This window comes from Hyla sarda, chromosome 3 (assembly GCF_029499605.1).
Source record: "Hyla sarda isolate aHylSar1 chromosome 3, aHylSar1.hap1, whole genome shotgun sequence".
In the NCBI taxonomy this organism is placed as follows: domain Eukaryota; kingdom Metazoa; phylum Chordata; class Amphibia; order Anura; family Hylidae; genus Hyla; species Hyla sarda.
This window is the reverse complement of record NC_079191.1, coordinates 180442635-180461455: the sequence shown is the minus strand read 5'-3', so window position 1 is coordinate 180461455 and position 18821 is coordinate 180442635. Positions and strand designations below refer to the sequence as shown.

The window sequence follows — 18821 nt, the reverse complement described above, 5'->3', positions numbered from 1 at the left end:
TCGCGGCGTCCCGAACAGCTGATCGGACACCGGGAGGGCTCTTACCTGCCTCCTCGGTGTCCGATCGACGAATGACTGCTCCGTGCCTGAGATCCAGGCAGGAGCAGTCAAGCGCCGATAAAGCTGATCACAGGCGTGTTAATACACGCCTGTGATCAGGATGAGCGATCAGTGTGTGCAGTGTTATAGGTCCCTATGGGACCTATAACACTGCAAAAAAAAAGTAAAAAAAAGTGTTAATAAAGGTTATTTAACCCCTTCCCTAATAAAAGTTTGAATCACCCCCCTTTTCCCATAAAAAAAATAAAACAGTGTAAAAAAATAAATAAATAAACATATGTGGTATCGCCGCATGCGTAAATGTCCGAACTATAAAAATATATCATTAATTAAGCCGTACGGTCAATGGTGTACGCGCAAAAAAATTCCAAAGTCCAAAAAAGCGTATTTTGGTCACTTTTTATAACATTAAAAAATGAATACAAAGTGATCAAAAAGTCCGATCAAAACAAAAATCATACCGATAAAAACTTCAGATCACGGCGCAAATAATGAGTCCTCATACCGCCCCGTACGTGGAAAAATAAAAAAGTTATAGGGGTCAGAAGATGACATTTTTAAACGTATAAATTTTCCTGCATGTAGTTATGATTTTTTCCAGAAGTGCGACAAAATCAAACCTATATAAGTAGGGTATCATTTTAACTGTATGGACCTACAGAATAATGATAAGGTGTATTTTTTACCGAAATATGCACTGCATAGAAACGGAAGCCCCCAAAAGTTACAAAATGGCGTTTTTTTTTCGATTTTGTCGCACAATGATTTTTTTTTCCGTTTCGCCGTGCATTTTTGGGTAAAATGACTAATGTCACTGCAAAGTAGAATTGGCGACGCAAAAAATAAGCCATAATATGGATTTTTAGGTGGAAAATTGAAAGGGTTATGATTTTTAAAAGGTAAGGAGGAAAAAACGAAAGTGCAAAAACGGAAAAACCCTGAGTCCTTAAGGGGTTAAGCCTTCCAGTACTTATCAGCTGCTGAATGCTTCGCAGGAGATCCTGTGGATAGGGGATAAGCTACTTTTCACTGCGCAACCCCTTTAAATAAGGAGTCAGCACAGCAGCACACTGCTGAAATTAAGCCTGTCTCCTCTAAGGGTACTTTCACATGTACAGGATCTGCTGCATATTTTTGCAGCTGTTTTTGCTTTTTTGGTAGCAATATCAGCTGCAGAAAATATGCAGCAGATTCTGTACGTGTGAATGTACCCTAAATGTACTCCTCTCTTTTCAGAGATGTGCAGATTTTTCCAATTCGGCACAGAACTGGACCTAAATTGGTACGGAATTGCAGTGGAAATTCTGCTACCAAAAATTCAGTACGGAATTCTGGTTCTGGCCAGAAACAAAGGACTGCCCCTTTTGGACCATTTGCAAACCAAGCAGTATCAGCAATAGAACAGAGAGCTGACAGAGACCCAAAGAGACAAAAGTGATCCGTGATACCTGAGGTACCTTTTCCTATTTTTCAGTGTTTTATTCACATATGCTTGTTTATGTATGTTTTTTATTTATTTATTTATTTATTTTGCTTTTACATTAATTTTTTGCACGGTCCACTTATTTTTTAAACAATGCAATTTGTGCAAAGCACACAGAGCAAAAAGGAAGATCACAATTTGTAGCGATAAACACCACAAAATGGCTTCCGAGTAAAAACAATGAGCGGTGAATGGGTGTATTGTGGGCTACTACAAACTCCAGAGGGCTGTTTTAATAAATTCTTTCCTGAAATTCCAAACTTAATTCCCTCTGTAATTTTGCTGCTATTTCGCTCATGCAACTGATTTTGGATGGAAATACCAGTCCCATTGACTTTTATGTGATTCTGCTGCTGAATTACTTTTAAAGGTAATGCACATGGGGAGGTAAAATCCGGGCTGGGATTATGTATTTAATGTAGAACACTTGGGACGACTGACGTGGAAAAGGACTTGGGAGTCTTAGTTAACAGTAAATTTAGCTGTAGCGACCAGTGTCAGGCAGCTGCTGCCAAGGCAAATGAAATCATGAGATGCATCTGTGGTAAACTTGGGGGATAAAGCCTTGTGGGTTGTAGGGTAGTTAGGGTGTTGCTGTTCAGAATAATAAAGGGCGCTGTTAACCCTTGTCACTCGTGACGCCAGGGTGAGGGTTACATACTGTAATCTTGATAGGCCTATTGCCACCCTTCCCAAGAGCAATAAATGAATGTAGAATAAAGGATTGTCCACAACCACTGTTAACTGAAAACTTGCAGGAACTTTTACTGAAGAATTTCTGTACATGCAGCAATAGTAACAGTCCAGATAACAGAGTCTCTACAGATATAGCTGAGCAGCGATTGACGGTTGGGATCAGATAAGCTCAATTTAGCTTCTCAGAGATTTTGTAGCATAGATCCGCTGGATTTAAGGGTGCGTTTAGGTCCAGTGATCTTGCGGTGAGTAGCGGGGAATTGCTTAGTGTATCCGCTATGTTATAGGCAGAGGCCGCAAGACTTTGGCCTAGTAAATTGTCTTGTAAGCTGCGGAGGTCTTACCTCATCCAGAATCAGCAACCCAAGAGAGAAGAGAAGAGAGCCGTTGCTGCTTGCTTGGCAGCACAGGAACAAGAGACAGAGCAATGGCGCAGCTCCCTTATATGGGCAGGGGTTGGCCGTTTTGGATTGGTCCATAACAACTGTCACTCACCGTTATATTGCATTGTGGGTGATCACGTCATGAGAACCATCAAAGGTCCTTTAGCAAAACCATAGAGCTCTGAACCTAATCACATGACCAGCAGGTCCTGCTACGCTGAACAGGTATTTGAATATATACATATTTATACTTATATTTATACGAATTCCTATACAAATATGAACCAACTAAGGGGTGACAAGGGGATAACTATAAAAGAGGGACCCCGATGTTCCTAGGGACTCTAACTATGGGGACCTCTACAAAGGTACAGTATGAAATACGGTACTGGGACACCACAAACCCCCTTACTTAAAACAAGTCGACCCCGACGCCTGTCCCCTAAGGCAGAGGAACTAGGACAGGACTATTAATACATGCTATCCATCCTGACAAAATCTGAGTAGCCATTAAACACCTTTGTACTTTCTTGTTACTCTGACTAGCATCTTAACTAGACAATTTTGAAGCTATCTAGACATTTTGAAGCTTACTATACATTGATGAAGCTATCTAACCTTTAGTTTCTAGCTCCTTAGACACATTTTTTATAGCTCTCTATAACATTTATGAGGCTAACTAGACATTTATATACAGCTTTCTATACATTTAGTCTCAAGCTGTCTAAACATTTTTGAAATCTCACCACATTTTTCTTTTGCCACGATGAGTCACCTGTTAGTACACAGAAGGGTATATTGGCTTGCCCGAGGCTCTCTACCAATAAGGTTAGCTTATAGGGTCTATCGGCTACACGCTACTTACCCCTAGAACACAACAGTATAACCTACCTAGGATACCTTTAGAAATACGTGTTTAATTTCAAGCTTGCAAGAGCATCTACTGGCCAGATAGAGCATATCACACACGTAATACAGAGAAAAGAAATATGAGTGTACCTAACAGTGGCAGGAATAGGGTATCAATAGGCTACAATTCCTGTCACGATGCCGGCTGGCAGGTAGTGGATCCTCTGTGCCAGAGAGGGATGGGGAGGACCGCGCTAGTGGACCGGTTCTAAGCCACTACAGGTTTTCACCAGAGCCCGCCGCAAAGCGGGATGGTCTTGCTGCGGCGGTAGTGACCAGGTCGTATCCACTAGCAACGGCTCACCTCTCTGACTGCTGAAGATAGGCGAGGTACAAGAGAGTAGGCAGAAGCAAAGTCGGACGTAGCAGAAGGTCGGGGGCAGGCGGCAAGGTTCGTAGTCAGGGGAGATAGCAGAAGTTCTGGTACACAGGCTATAAACACACAAAACGCTTTCACTAGGCACAAGGGCAACAAGATCCGGCAAGGGAGTGCAAGGGAGGAGACCAGATATAGCCAGGGAACAGGTGGGAGCCAATTAAGCTAATTGGGCCAGGCACCAATCATTGGTGCACTGGCCCTTTAAGTCTCAGGGAGCTGGCGCGCGCGCGCCCTAGAGAGCGGAGCCACGCGCGCCAGCACATGACAGCAGGAGACGGGAACGGGTAAGTGACCTGGGATGCGGCTCGCGAGCGGGCGCGTCCCGCAGTGCGAATCGCATCCCCAACGGCCGTGACAGAGCAGCGCTCCCGGTCAGCGGGACTGACCGGGGAGCTGCAGGGAAAAAGACGCCGTGAGCGCTCCGGGGAGGAGCGGGGACCCGGAGCGCTAGGCGTAACAGTACCCCCCCCCTTAGGTCTCCCCTTTTTTTTTGTCCGGTGGCTGCCTCCCCTGGGATGAGGACACCGGGAAGGAATGGATGGTTTCCTCAATGGCAGGCAGTACAGCAGGAGTAGGAATGGGGAGGGAGGGCAGAGGGTGAAGCTTGGCACGGGGCAGGAAGACACAAGGACGGGAGCCATGAGGGGACACAGAGGCTTGCCTGATGGGACTGGGAGGGGGGGAGAGGCATTTCCTGTGGCAGGCAGAGTCCTTAACGACCTTAGGGGGACCGGATACAGGAGGAACCACAGGGTCACGGCAGGGATTACTGGGAACCGGTTGAAGGCAGTCCTTGGAACAAGAGGGACCCCAACTCTTGATCTCCCCAGTGGACCAGTCCAGGGTTGGGGAATGGTGTAGAAGCCAGGGTAGTCCAAGGAGAATTTCGGAAGTGCAATTGGGAAGGACCAAAAATTCGATTTTCTCCTGATGAGGTCCGATGCACATTAGGAGGGGCTGCGTGCGGAAACGCACGGTGCAATCCAACCTGGCTCCGTTGACCGCGGAAATGTGGAGTGGCTTGACAAGACGGGTCACCGGAATGCGGAATTTATTCACTAAGGACTCCCGAACAAAATTCCCAGAGGCACCAGAGTCCAGGCAGGCCACGGCTGAGAGGGAAGAGCTGGCTGAAGTAGAAATCCGCACGGGTACCGTGAGACGTGGAGGAGCAGACTTGGAACCAAGAGACGCCACACCCACGTGAGCTGGGTGCGTGCGTGCGTTTCCCAGGCGTGGAGGACGGATAGGGCAATCCACCAAGAAATGCTCGGTACTGGCACAGTACAGACAAAGATTCTCTTCCTTACGGCGATTCCTCTCTTCCAGGGTCAGGCGAGACCGATCCACTTGCATGGCCTCCTCGGCGGGAGGCCTAGGCGCAGATTGCAATGGAGACTGTGGGAGAGGTGTCCAGAAATCTAAGTCTTTTTCCTGGCGGAGCTCTTGATGCCTCTCAGAAAAACGCATGTCAATGCGAGTGGCTAGATGAATGAGTTCATGCAGGTTAGCAGGAGTCTCTCGTGCGGCCAGAACATCTTTAATGTTGCTGGATAGGCCTTTTTTAAAGGTCGCGCAGAGAGCCTCATTATTCCAGGAAAGTTCAGAAGCAAGGGTACGGAATTGTATGGCGTACTCGCCAACGGAGGAATTACCCTGGACCAGGTTCAGCAGGGCAGTCTCAGCAGAAGAGGCTCGGGCAGGTTCCTCAAAGACACTTCGAATTTCCGAGAAGAAGGAGTGTACAGAGGCAGTGACGGGGTCATTGCGGTCCCAGAGCGGTGTGGCCCATGACAGGGCTTTTCCAGACAGAAGGCTGACTACGAAAGCCACCTTAGACCTTTCAGTAGGAAACTGGTCCGACATCATCTCCATGTGCAGGGAACATTGCGAAAGAAAGCCACGGCAAAACTTAGAGTCCCCATTAAATTTGTCCGGCAAGGACAGGCGGAGGCTAGGAGTGGCCACTCGCTGCGGAGGGGGTGCAGGAGCTGGCGGAGGAGATGATTACTGCTGAAGTTGCGACTGAAGTTGGCGCACAATGGTGGACATTTCCGACAGCTGGTGGGTTAGATGGGCGATCTGTCGGGATTGCTGGGCGATCACCGTGGTGATATCCGAGATATAAGGCAGAGGGACCTCAGCGGGATCCATGGCCGGATCTACTGTCACGATGCCGGCTGGCAGGTAGTGGATCCTCTGTGCCAGAGAGGGATGGGGAGGACCGCGCTAGTGGACCGGTTCTAAGCCACTACAGGTTTTCACCAGAGCCCGCCGCAAAGCGGGATGGTCTTGCTGCGGCGGTAGTGACCAGGTCGTATCCACTAGCAACGGCTCACCTCTCTGACTGCTGAAGATAGGCGAGGTACAAGGGAGTAGGCAGAAGCAAAGTCGGACGTAGCAGAAGGTCGGGGGCAGGCGGCAAGGTTCGTAGTCAGGGGAGATAGCAGAAGTTCTGGTACACAGGCTATAAACACACAAAACGCTTTCACTAGACACAAGGGCAACAAGATCCGGCAAGGGAGTGCAAGGGAGGAGACCAGATATAGCCAGGGAACAGGTGGGAGCCAATTAAGCTAATTGGGCCAGGCACCAATCATTGGTGCACTGGCCCTTTAAGTCTCAGGGAGCTGGCGCGCGCGCGCCCTAGAGAGCGGAGCCGCGCGCGCCAGCACATGACAGCAGGAGACGGGAACGGGTAAGTGACCTGGGATGCGACTCGCAAGCGGGCGCGTCCCGCAGTGCGAATCGCATCCCCAACGGCCGTGACAGAGCAGCGCTCCCGGTCAGCGGGACTGACCGGGGAGCTGCAGGGAAAAAGACGCCGTGAGCGCTCCGGGGAGGAGCGGGGACCCGGAGCGCTAGGCGTAACAATTCCTAAGTGTTTCTTGAATGCAAGATATATTTTAGTTTTTGTGTATGTACTGAAGAAGAATGAGGTAGTACATTTAAGTGAGTTATTTAAGTACTATGTGTGCAAGTACTGCTAAAAAGTTAGTCTTGGTATCTTTAGGGTAGTTTACCCTGTTATTTTTGTTGAGACAGGTGCTAGCGATTGGCGACTGGAATGCTACTCTCGGAGGAGCCGGGAGAGTCACCTATTTAGCAACTATTAAAACACCTTCTTAGTATTTTTATACATTTGTATGTACATGTGTACAAGGACTATTTACATTTTTTGTTTTTGGTGTACACGTGCATCTAACAGACATTTTCCGTGTACAGCATTTACTTACTTTTTTATGTACACAGACACAAAGCTATCTTTTCTGTGTACAAGGACCATATACACTTTTATTATACAAGCTTACACATTTATTAACACTCCAACAAGGTTCAGACGCATACACCTGATAAGTGCAAATTTTAGCAAGAGAGTCCTTATGAATATAGGGTTATGTACATAGAACTGGCGTGTAAGGATCTGCAGTCCACCTACACTAGGAGTCTTTTGATAGAACACGGCCTTACCACAATCAGCCGGGCACAAAACTTACGAATCTCCTACTGGCTAGGAGTCTCTTGACCTGATGATCAGGCACAAAGCTTGATGGTTACGTTACTGAACTTGGAACTGGAACAATCTTAGCATAGTCCTGCTAGGCACATGTCTTGAACTTGGTTACTGGAAAACAAAAGTAGTTAGCATAGAAAACAACAGACATTACAGTCCTTCAAAAGACATTTTTCCGGAATCTTCTTGTAGATCCTCTATACCTCCCATCATCTGGAGCATGCAAGGAGTTTATGTAACTCTCCCACACCACAGTGGTGAGAGTAGAATGGGCAACAGTAGGATTCAAAGTGACCAGAGGTTTACTGGTCGGGATCAACGTTGGTGCATAAGGTTTTAGCCTCACCGCCATATCAGGAGTGGACCAAAGCACTTTTGTTGGTACCCTGGAAGCAGGCAAACTATCCACTTCGGAAGAGGGCCTTGGTACATATGTTGGTACCTGTGCAGGAGGCAAACTCTCATTGCTCCGAGAGGGCCTAGGTTCGGTCTTTGGTGCCCGCAATTTGGGCCAACTTTCTTGGTCTTGAGCAGGTCTTGACACATTACTGTTCACAGAAGATGATTGATGTTGTGGAGGCTCCTCCTCCTTGAGTACGGTGGTGGAGGCATCTGGAGCAGACCATTTTGGCCTCAGGTTGAAGGGATCCGATTCCCAATCTGTAGACGGAAAGTATTTGAAGGGAAGCTGTGTTGGGGCTGTTGGTCTTGTGACCGCTGCAGCCCATTCTCCACGCAGGCTCTGGACGGGGGGGGGACTCCACAGAACTTTTTGTGAAGATAGGGCCTCTGTACTGCTCGCCGGTTTACGAGGATGGTTTGCCCTGTATGGCAATCTAGGAGTGTCCCATAACCTCTGACCTTGCCAAACTTGGCCACAGTTGCTCTTCGTCATTCTAGAGGCTCCTCCCCTTCTCTGGGATGGTCCCATTTGTGGATGAATAATGCTTCCATTTCTTTACTATTCTCCTGGTAACGAATTATTTCCTCAGGAGGCAAATGCACATGCTTAGGGGCATACAGTTCTCTGTGTCGGGCCTTTAATTTGTCCATCAACTCAGCCAGCTCGGCTTCTTGACGGGCCCTTTCCCTTTGTGCGGCTGGAATTGGTGTGAGTGGCTTCCCAGGTTTAGGTTGTAGAACTGCGTGCATATACTCTATGAGTCCCGGCTCGTCTCCAAAATTCCACTGGGGCAACTCTGGTGAGCATGGTCGTGCACTTGGCAATCTAGATAGGGGTATTTCAGCTTCAGGGCTGGAGGAGAAAGAAAAGGCCGCCTCTGGCGTTGTACTCACTGCAGACTCCTCCGATGGGATTTCGGCCCACGAGCCTCAAGTTCTGTGGTGAGGGGACAATCTCACCAGTGATGCACCTCCAGGTGTCCCTGCGCTCTCTGCTGGAGGTGTGTCCGGCCAGTCATGGTCGTCATTGGGGAGTGGGGGGAAGATTGCAGGCCCCCTCTTCATCCAGTAACAACCACTGCAGACAGTCGGCAATTTCTTGGAATAGTTGGTCTGCGACTGCCACAACTTTCCGCTGTTCCGGTGCCATTTTGCTGCTCTCACCACGTGGAACGCTGCTCTCCGCCATGTCTGTACTCTCCGGCTCTCTGTGCCGACTGAAGTGGTCGCTGTGCGTGGTGTTTTTTGTATTGGGCTTCCCCAAAATGGCGGCCAGCAGGAAGGAGGTCATCGGTGCAGCCCCGACTTCTGGTCCTCCCAGAAACAACTCCTCTGTTTCTAGGTTCCCTTTCAGTTGCGACACAGCAACTTGGCAGCCACGCCCAGGGGCGGGTTGTGGCGCAGCGCGGGACTTCTTCGCGCACTTCTCCGGTAGCAGGTTAATTCCTCTTGTGCTGACCGGACCAGAGGATCGTAGCATGAATTCGTTTTGCAGTTTACACATTGCAGCAAATAAATCTTCGCCTCCCCCCTTACTTTTCACGTGGCCCCCTTGCAATTCGCACCACACGCACCGCTCCTGAACACTGTAATGCATTCTGCGACACATGAATAAAGTCTATTACTTTCTGGGGGGGGGGGAGTACAATTTCACTAGTGGCAACAGCAGCAGGCACACACCCGAATCCTGTTCGTGCGACGCCAAAAAGGCTTTGTAGTAACCTTGGGGGATAAAGCCTTGTGGGGTGTAGGGTAGTTAGGGTGTTGCTGTTCAGAATAATAAAGGGCGCTGTTAACCCTTGTCACTCGTGATGCCAGGGTAAGGGTTACATACTGTAATCTTGATAGGCCTATTGCCACCCTTCCCAAGAGCAATAGGTGAATGTAGGATAAAGGATTGTCCACAACCACTGTTAACTGAAAACTTGCAGAAACTTTTACTGAAGAATTTCTGTACATGCAGCAATAGTAACAGTCCAGATAACAGAGTCTCTACAGATATAGCTGAGCAGCGATTGACAGTTGGTTGGGATCAGATAAGCTCAATTTAGCTTCTCAGAGATTTAGTAGCATAGATCCACTGGATTTAAGGGTGCATTTAGGTCCAGTGATCTTGCAGTGAGTAGCGGGGAATTGCTTAGTGTATCCGCTATGTTATAGGCCGAGGCCGCAAGGCTTTGGCCTAGTAAATTGTCTTGTAAGCTGCGGAGGTCCTACCTCGTCCAGAATCAGCAATCCAAGAGAGAAGAGAAGAAAGCTGATGCTGCTTGCTTGGCAGCACAGGAACAAGAGACAGAGCAATGGCGCAGCTCCCTTATATGGGCAGGGGCTGGCCGTTTTGGATTGGTCCATAACAACTGTCACTCACCGTTACATTGCATTGTGGGTGATCACCTCATGACAACCACCAAAGGTCCTTTAGCAAAACAATAGAGTTCTGAACCTAATCACATGACCCGCAGGTCCTGCTACTATGTAACAAAGAATGAATATGTTAATTCCTTGGCAGACATCCATTCTGCCCCCAAAGTTCCGCTGCTGAAATTAAGCAGTGTGCACAGAGCAGCAGAATCCCATTCGGAGCCTCTGTCGCAGACAGTTCACGTAACGACAGACACCACTGGATCCTAATGTATTGCAAAATTTCCTTTTGACTTCAATGACAGGACTACTTTGCAGTATTTTTTGTCCACTTACATCCTGCAAAATAAATCAGACCTGTGCCAGTGCTCCCAGTATGAAGCTCCACTGCAAGTGTGAACCTAACCTAAGGCCTTGTTCACATCTGTGTCGGAAGTTATGTTCAGGGCTAAAAAAAACAAAGCTGGACAGTCCATTGCACAATGGACTCTGATGGATCCCATTGACTTTTATGGGGTCCATATGTTGTCTATTTATTTAGCGGAATCTGACCTGACAAAAGATTACTGCTTGCAGACAAAAGATTACTGCTCGCATTACATGCTTTACATGCTTTTCTATTATTGTACTATTTTAAAAAGAAAAAAAAACTCAAACTTTTTTAACAAAATAAATATGTTTAAAATTGGTACCACTTCATATATGTGAATTTTTGATTACCTTTTATAATTTTTTTTCTGGGATGTGATGTGACTGAAAATATGCAATTTTGGACTTTGGAATTTTTTTACGTTTAAAACGTACGTATCATTAACAATGTATTTTCATAGACCACACCTTTCCACATGCAGCAATACTAAGTATGTTGATTTATTAAAATTTTTCCTTTTTTTTGTAAAATGGGAAAATAGGGAAGTTTTATTTTTCATTCTTCAGATGCATAGCACTGATCAGTGTTATCTGCAATCTACTTTTTGGGTCTGAAAGAAGGCAGACCAATAGTAATAGTAACTGACTATTCTTGGATGTATGGAGGATTAGCAGGAAAGGAGAGTATAGGGTCCAGAGTTATTGGATTCTATGACCCACTTATACTGTAATTGTATGTTTTGAAGGTACAGATCCTACAAGGAGATCCAAATATTCCCAGCATCAAATATAACAAAGCATATTATCATAACCAATATGGTGGGGAAATGCGTGTATAAAATATAACCTTTAATGATATCAAATAAAATCACCAAAAGTAATTGTGCTAGTGAAGATAAAAAAGAATTAAATTGATATAGCCCTCCTATGCTCAACGTATAGATTACGCAGCATAGGATGTGGATTGCTCCCAACACGTTTCAACCTAAGTTAAAGGCATCATCAGGGGAGGCTTACGCAATCTTGGCTACAAATGTTATAATTGAAATTTGGCTCAGGTCAAAACAATATTTATTATGCCATAGATGACCCTGCCATAAGTTATAATCAATAAGCACTTTACTGGTGCTAGTTAGCACCACAGGGTAACACTGTATGTCCGGTCTCCTGTAAAAAAAGGGAAAAAGGAAAATACAGTCTCAGACATATATCCATATTGCATGATTAATGTGTACACATGCAATGCATGATAGCTACTCACGGCCTAGAACCAGATCCCGGCACCTAGAGAGAACAGTATACAATATAAATGTCACTCTATTGCCCTTTGGCATATCAGACCTGAAAAGCAAACATGGGGCCGCAAGCGGCTACTTACGATTATCCCTGTAGTTCGCGGCTTATCCGGTGCAGCGCGACACCCGCAGTGACGGGGAGCTGTTAATACATAGTCCAGCTACCGCGCGCTGACACCGGACAAGCCGGCGTCTGACGTCATATCCTATCGGCTGGTGCATACGTCAGCCGACCGCACCCCCTGTGACGTAGCAGGGGGCAGTGGTACTGGTACGCTGACAGCACTGAATGCCGAGCTGATATCTTAACTATTTCGTGACTTGTGCTGAATAACTTCACTGGGTGACAACTTTGTGAAGCTTGGGAAGCATTATCCAGAGATTGAACCAGGGCTCTTGTAGTGACTGCTCGGGCCGTACTAGGTCTGCCTTCACATCAGGACACGATCATCTGCAGGTAGGGCACCAGATTTACCTTAAGTAGGCACAGGGTCCCTGGATGGAAGATGCCCACAGATGACCGGACACTGGCTAAAAAGACAGACCCATATTTGTTGTTAGCCCTCAAAAAATCATGCAGCCAGTATTGAATACGAAAGGTTATTAAGAAACCCATAAGCCAGATATTGAAATGAGAAATATCTGGCTTATGGGTTTCTTAATAACCTTTCGTATTCAATACTGGCTGCATGATTTTTTGAGGGCTAACAACAAATATGGGTCTGTCTTTTTAGCCAGTGTCCGGTCATCTGTGGGCATCTTCCATCCAGGGACCCTACCTGCAGATGATCGTGTCCTGATGTGAAGGCAGACCTAGTACGGCCCGAGCAGTCACTACAAGAGCCCTGGTTCAATCTCTGGATAATGCTTCCCAAACTTCACAAAGTTGTCACCCAGTGAAGTTATTCAGCACAAGTCACGAAATAGTTAAGATATCAGCTCGGCATTCAGTGCTGTCAGCGTACCAGTACCACTCCCCCTGCTACGTCACAGGGGGTGCGGTCGGCTGACGTATGCACCAGCCGATAGGATATGACGTCAGACGCCGGCTTGGCCGGTGTCAGCGCGCGGTAGCTGGACTATGTATTAAGAGCTCCCCGCCACTGCGGGTGTCGCGGTGCATCGAATAAGCCGCGAACTACAGGGATAATCGTAAGTAGCCGCTTGCGGCCCCATGTTTGCTTTTCAGGTCTGATATGCCAAAGGGCAAAAGAGTGACATTTATATTGTATACTGTTCTCTCTAGGTGCCGGGATCTGGTTCTAGGCCGTGAGTAGCTATCATGCATTGCATGTGTACACATTAATCATGCAATATGGATATATGTCTGAGACTGTATTTTCCTTTTTCCCTTTTTTTACAGGAGACCGGACATACAGTGTTACCCTGTGGTGCTAACTAGCACCAGTAAAGTGCTTATTGATTATAACTTATGGCGGGGTCATCTATGGCATAATAAATATTGTTTTGACCTGAGCCAAATTTCAATTATAACATTTGTAGCCAAGATTGCGTAAGCCTCCCCTGATGATGCCTTTAACTTAGGTTGAAACGCGTTGGGAGCAATCCACATCCTATGCTGCGTAATCTATACGTTGAGCATAGGAGGGCTATATCAATTTAATTCTTTTTTATCTTCACTAGCACAATTACTTTTGGTGATTTTATTTGATATCATTAAAGGTTATATTTTATATACGCATTTCCCCACCATATTGGTTATGATAATATGCTTTGTTATATTCTATGACCCACTGTAGCTTATGATGTGTGTATGATCCCCCTACCTGATCTGCCTATAATGCTTATTGTGCTGTATATACTGTGTAGTACTTGTTTGCATAACTGACTACAATTACTCTCTTGTTGGAATTGTATTGTCTTAGTGATATTCAATAAAGGTATATATTTTATATATAGTTACGTGTGGGTAATTGACACTCGTTGTTCTAAGCATACTAGTCAAAGACACATGTACACTCTTTACGGTCAAAAACACACCAACAAGTATGCTCTGGACAGGGACAAATGAATAATCTTTTTACTTTTTATGTTTAATTGCTACAGGATAGCAAGCCACCGAGCATGCATTATTCCATGCTAGTGGAGGTCCAGCATATGCTATTCACGATGGGGGAGATTTATCAAAACCTGTCCAGATGAAAAGTTTCCCAGTTGCCCATAGCAACCAATCCCTTCTTTCATTTTGCAGAGGCCTTGTTAAAAATGAAAGAAGCGAGCTGATTGCTATGGGCTGCTGGGTTGCTTTGGGCAACTGGGCAACTTTTCATCTGGACAGGTTTTGATAAATCTCCCCCTATATTGTTACATAAAGCATTTGTGCCTGTGTCCTGCTGGGCTCTCACAGAGCCAAACTTCCTGTAGAGTGTAAGCTAACTACACCCCACCCCACTCTTTTCCCCCAAGATACTCATAGCGCAAGATGGACATGGTGAACACTGAGAGTCACTCACTTAACAGAAGCACTAAAGCCTACTGGAAGGTCAGGCAATATAGGAAAAACACCAAGGCCCACATTTATCATTAGCTGTCTACCTCCGTGTTTTTGTTGCGTCTTTTTAAACCTCATATATTTCCCGTCCTTGCGCCTTTTTATTAAAAAGGCGCATGCATCTTGATGATTTTGGCGCAAGCACAGTAATACCCTCAAACCTCTATCTTACACCTTTCTCTTACACTGGTTTTTGTGATAGCGCAGTGGACATGTAGAAGGATTTCCTACACCACCTTGAGCTTGGTGTAAATTTTTGCCGTATTTCTGGTCTTTGCGCCTTTTTATGCGCCAATTTATAAAAGGCGCAATTGATAAAACACGTCCATATCATGCGTACTGCCCAAATCAGTGGATCGTAACTCAAAATCAGCAGAAACTTCTAAACAAAAAGGCGCAAAAAAGGCGCAAAAAACATACTTTGCGCTAAATTAGCGCCAAATATAGAAGGAAAAAACGGTGTAAACACATTGATAAATGTGGGCCCAACTCTTCTGAAGCAGACAAAAAGGACCAATTTCCCAGTGGCTAACAACATAGTATACTGCCCCCCACAAACAGATTAATTACATACTGTTCCTACACAAATGAATTAAATACATGCTGTACCCCCACAAATGATTTAAAGAAGAACTCCATTGGAAATTTTGTTTATCCTTTATGCTGCCGTAATAAAAAGCAATAAACATTAACTTACCTTCCTCCCCTGGTGCCACCGATATTGCTGTCCCGTCCTCTGGCCCTGGTCCTTGTCCAGCTTTTGGTTCCCATCATGTAACACTGTGGCTCAGCTAATCGCCGGTCACAGCAATGTCCAGCCTTGGCTGCTGATAGGCTGAGCTGCAGTGTCATGTAATGGGCCCAGGCATCAGGAAAAAGACCAGGCCCGGACTCATTACATTACACTGCAAGTCAGCCCATCACCTATTAACTGTGCCGCATTATTAAGTGTCGTGCATCAAAAGTCGAAAGAGGACCAGAGGGCAGGATGGCAATGTTAGGAGCACTGGGGGACCAGCGGAATGTAAGGTAATGTTTATTATACAGTGACCCCCCTGACTTATGATGGCCCCGGCATATGATCACTTCAACATACGATGGCCTCTCAGAGCCCATCGTATGTTGAAGGCAGCATCGACATACGATGCTGCTGTGTGTCGGGGCCATCGTAAAAACAGCTATCTGACAGCGCTGACAACTTCAGCAATTGACAGTTGTTTAATGTGCCCCATGTGCCCCGTTCTGTCTCCTGTTACTCACATGCTGTCCTGCTAACTCACGCAGGCTTCCACTGTGAGCTCCGTGTAAGCCCCGCCCCCCCAGTGCAGCCATAGCCAATACACTGCAGCATCTTGCTGCAGGCATCCAATGAGCTGCTGGCTGCCCTCCCCTTCCTTTCCTATAGAGCTGTAGTCGGCAGGATCGTAATGGAGGACATTCTGTCCCCCCTGAAGGTATTTAACCCCTTAAGGACCGGGGGGTTTCCGTTTTTGCATTTTCGTTTTTTGCTCCTTGCCTTTAAAAAATCATAACTCTTTCAATTTTGCACCTAAAAATCCATATGATGGCTTATTTTTTGCGCCACCAATTCTACTTTGTAATGACGTCAGTCATTTTGCCCAAAAATCTACGGTGAAACGGAAAAAAAATCATTGTGTGACAAAATTGAAGAAAAAAAACGCCATTTTGTAACTTTTGGGGGCTTCCGTTTCTACGTAGTAAATTTTTCGGTAAAAATGACACCTTATCTTCTGTAGGTCCATACGATTAAAATGATACCCTACTTATATAGGTTTGATTTTGTCGAACTTCTGGAAAAAATCCTAACTACATGCAGGAAAATTAATACGTTTAAAATTGTCATATTCTGACCCCTATAACTTTTTTATTTTTCCGTGTATGGGGCGGTATGAGGGCTCATTTTTTGCGCCGTGATCTGAAGTTTTTAATGGTACAATTTTTGCATTGATGGGACTTATTGATCGCTTTTTATTCATTTTTAAATTATATAAAAAGTGACCAAAAATGCACTATTTTGGACTTTGGAATTTTTTTGCACGCACGCCATTGACCGAGCGGTTTAATTAATTATATATTTTTATAATTCGGACATTTCCGCACGCGGTGATACCATATTTGTTTATTTTTATTTACACTGTGTTTTTTTTTTTAATTGGAAAAGGGGGGTGATTCAAACTTTTAATAGGGGAGGAGTTAAATGATCTTTATTCACTTTTTTTTCACTTTTTTTTTGCGGTGTTATAGGTCCCATAGGGACCTATAACACTGCACACGCTGATCTTCATCATTGATCACTGGTTTCTCATAGGAAACCAGTGATCGACGATTCTGCCGCATGACTGCTCATGCCTGGATCTCAGGCACTGAGCAGTCATTCGGCGATCGGACAGTGAGGAGGCAAGAAGGGGCCCTCCCGCTGTCCTGTAAGCTGTTCGGGATGCCGCGATTAGCCGCGGCTATCACGAACAGCCCGACTGAGCTAGCCGGCAACTTTCACTTTCAGCCGCGCGGCTCAGCTCTGAGCGCGCGGCTAAAGGGTTAACAGCGCGCGGCGCCGCGATCGGCGCTGCGCGCTATTAGAGGCGGGTCCCGGCTTCACTATGACGCCGGGCCCGCCGTGATATGACGCGGGGTTACTGTGTAACCCCGCGTTATATCAGGAGAGCAGGACCAAGGACGTACCGGTATGTCCTTGGTCCTTAAAGGAAATCTGTCATCAGAATCATCCGCACTAAACCTGTTACACAGGCTTGTAGTGCGGGTGATCCTGATTAAAACACTTCTTACCTGGTTAAAAATGGTTCAGCGCTTCTTAAGATATCTATATTTTTTGTTTTCTGTTATTCCCTGGCTTGGGACTCAGTGGGAGGTGTTATCATCTGGGACTCGGCCACACGTCATTCTAGCTGGGCGGAGCTGCCGCCCGGCTCATGAATATTCATGAACTTATCCTCCTGGTCTAATTCTTCTTTCTCGGTCTAAGTTCATGAATATTCATGAGCCGGGCGGCAGCTCTGCCCAGCTATAATGACATGTGGCCGAGTCCCAGATGATAACACCTCCCACTGAGTCCCAAGCCAGGGAATAACAGAAAACTAAAAATATAGATATCTTAAGAAGCGCTGAACCATTTTTAACCAGGTAAGGAGCGTTTTAATCAGGATCACCCGCACTACAAGCCTGTGTAACAGGTTTAGTGCGGGTGATTCTGATGACAGATTTCCTTTAAGGGGTTAAAGAACTGTACAGTACTGTATGCGATGTCACACATCACATACAATACATATACACACTATACACCCCATACATCAATGTTTCCCTATCAGTGTGCCTCCAGCTGTTGCAAAACTATAACTCCCAGCATGCCCAGACAGTCAATGGCTGTACATGTATGCTGGGAGTTCTAGTTGTGCAACAGCTGGAGGCACCCTGGTTTGTTAAACACTCCCCATACACTCCACATACAATGGTCATCCCAGAACCAATTAGCAGTTTCCCATAGAGATATGTATTCAACATACAATGGTTCCGAGGCCCCAGAACCAATTACCATTTTTACATAGACATATGTACTCGACATATGATGGTTTCAACATATGATGGTTCTCCTGGAACCAATTAATATCATATGTTGAGGGACCACTGTATTTATTTTGTCAGCCTGGACTTAAAGGGGCACGCCGGTGGAAAACCTTTTTTTTTTTTTTTAATCAACTGAATATTACAGAGGAAATTCTTTTCTTTTTGGAACACAGAGCTCTCTGCTGAATTACGAGCACAGTGCTCTCTGCTGACATCTCTGTCCATTTTAAGAACTGTCCAGAGTAGGAGAAAATCCCCATAGCAAACATGTGCTGCTCTGGACAGTTCCTAAAATGGACAGAGAGGTCAGTAGAGAGCACTGTGCTCGTGATTCAGCAGAGAGCTCTGTGTTCCAAAAAGAAAATAATTTCCTCTGTAGTATTCAGCAGCTAATAAGTACTGGAAGGATTAAGATGTTTTAATAGAAGTAATTTACAAAACTGTTTAACTTTCTGGAGTTTTCCTTTAATTTTGTACTTTGCCTCTACAAATAAATGAATTATATACTGTGCCCCAGATATGGATCAATTAAATACTGTGCCCAAGCAAATTAATTAATTACATACTATGCCACCACAAATGGAATAATTTAAATACTGTGCTTTCACAGATGAAATAATTACATACTATGCCCCCACTTATGGAATAATTATATACTGTGTCCCCACAAATTAATTAATTATATTCTGTACCCCCATTATTGAATTAAATATATTCTTTGCCCCAGAGTTATATACTGTGCCCCCAAAAAATAATTTACATTGGTCAGCCCCCTTCCATTGGTCAGTCTGAACCTGCTTATCTCTTTGAGTGCAGTGAAATTCTTTCAAGAGTCGATCAGAGATAAGTTGAACT

The 18821-nt window shown here is 45.6% G+C and overlaps 1 long non-coding RNA gene across 2 annotated transcripts in view; it reads left to right on the top strand.

The window, feature by feature from the left end:
• Nucleotides 1–18821, top strand: part of LOC130361946 (uncharacterized) — a 125042-nt gene that overhangs the window by 2336 nt on the left and 103885 nt on the right. For both annotated transcript variants that reach the window (XR_008891210.1, XR_008891209.1), the window contains exon 2: nt 1297–1513. This is a non-coding gene — a long non-coding RNA (uncharacterized LOC130361946). The remainder of the gene's footprint in view (nt 1–1296; nt 1514–18821) is intronic.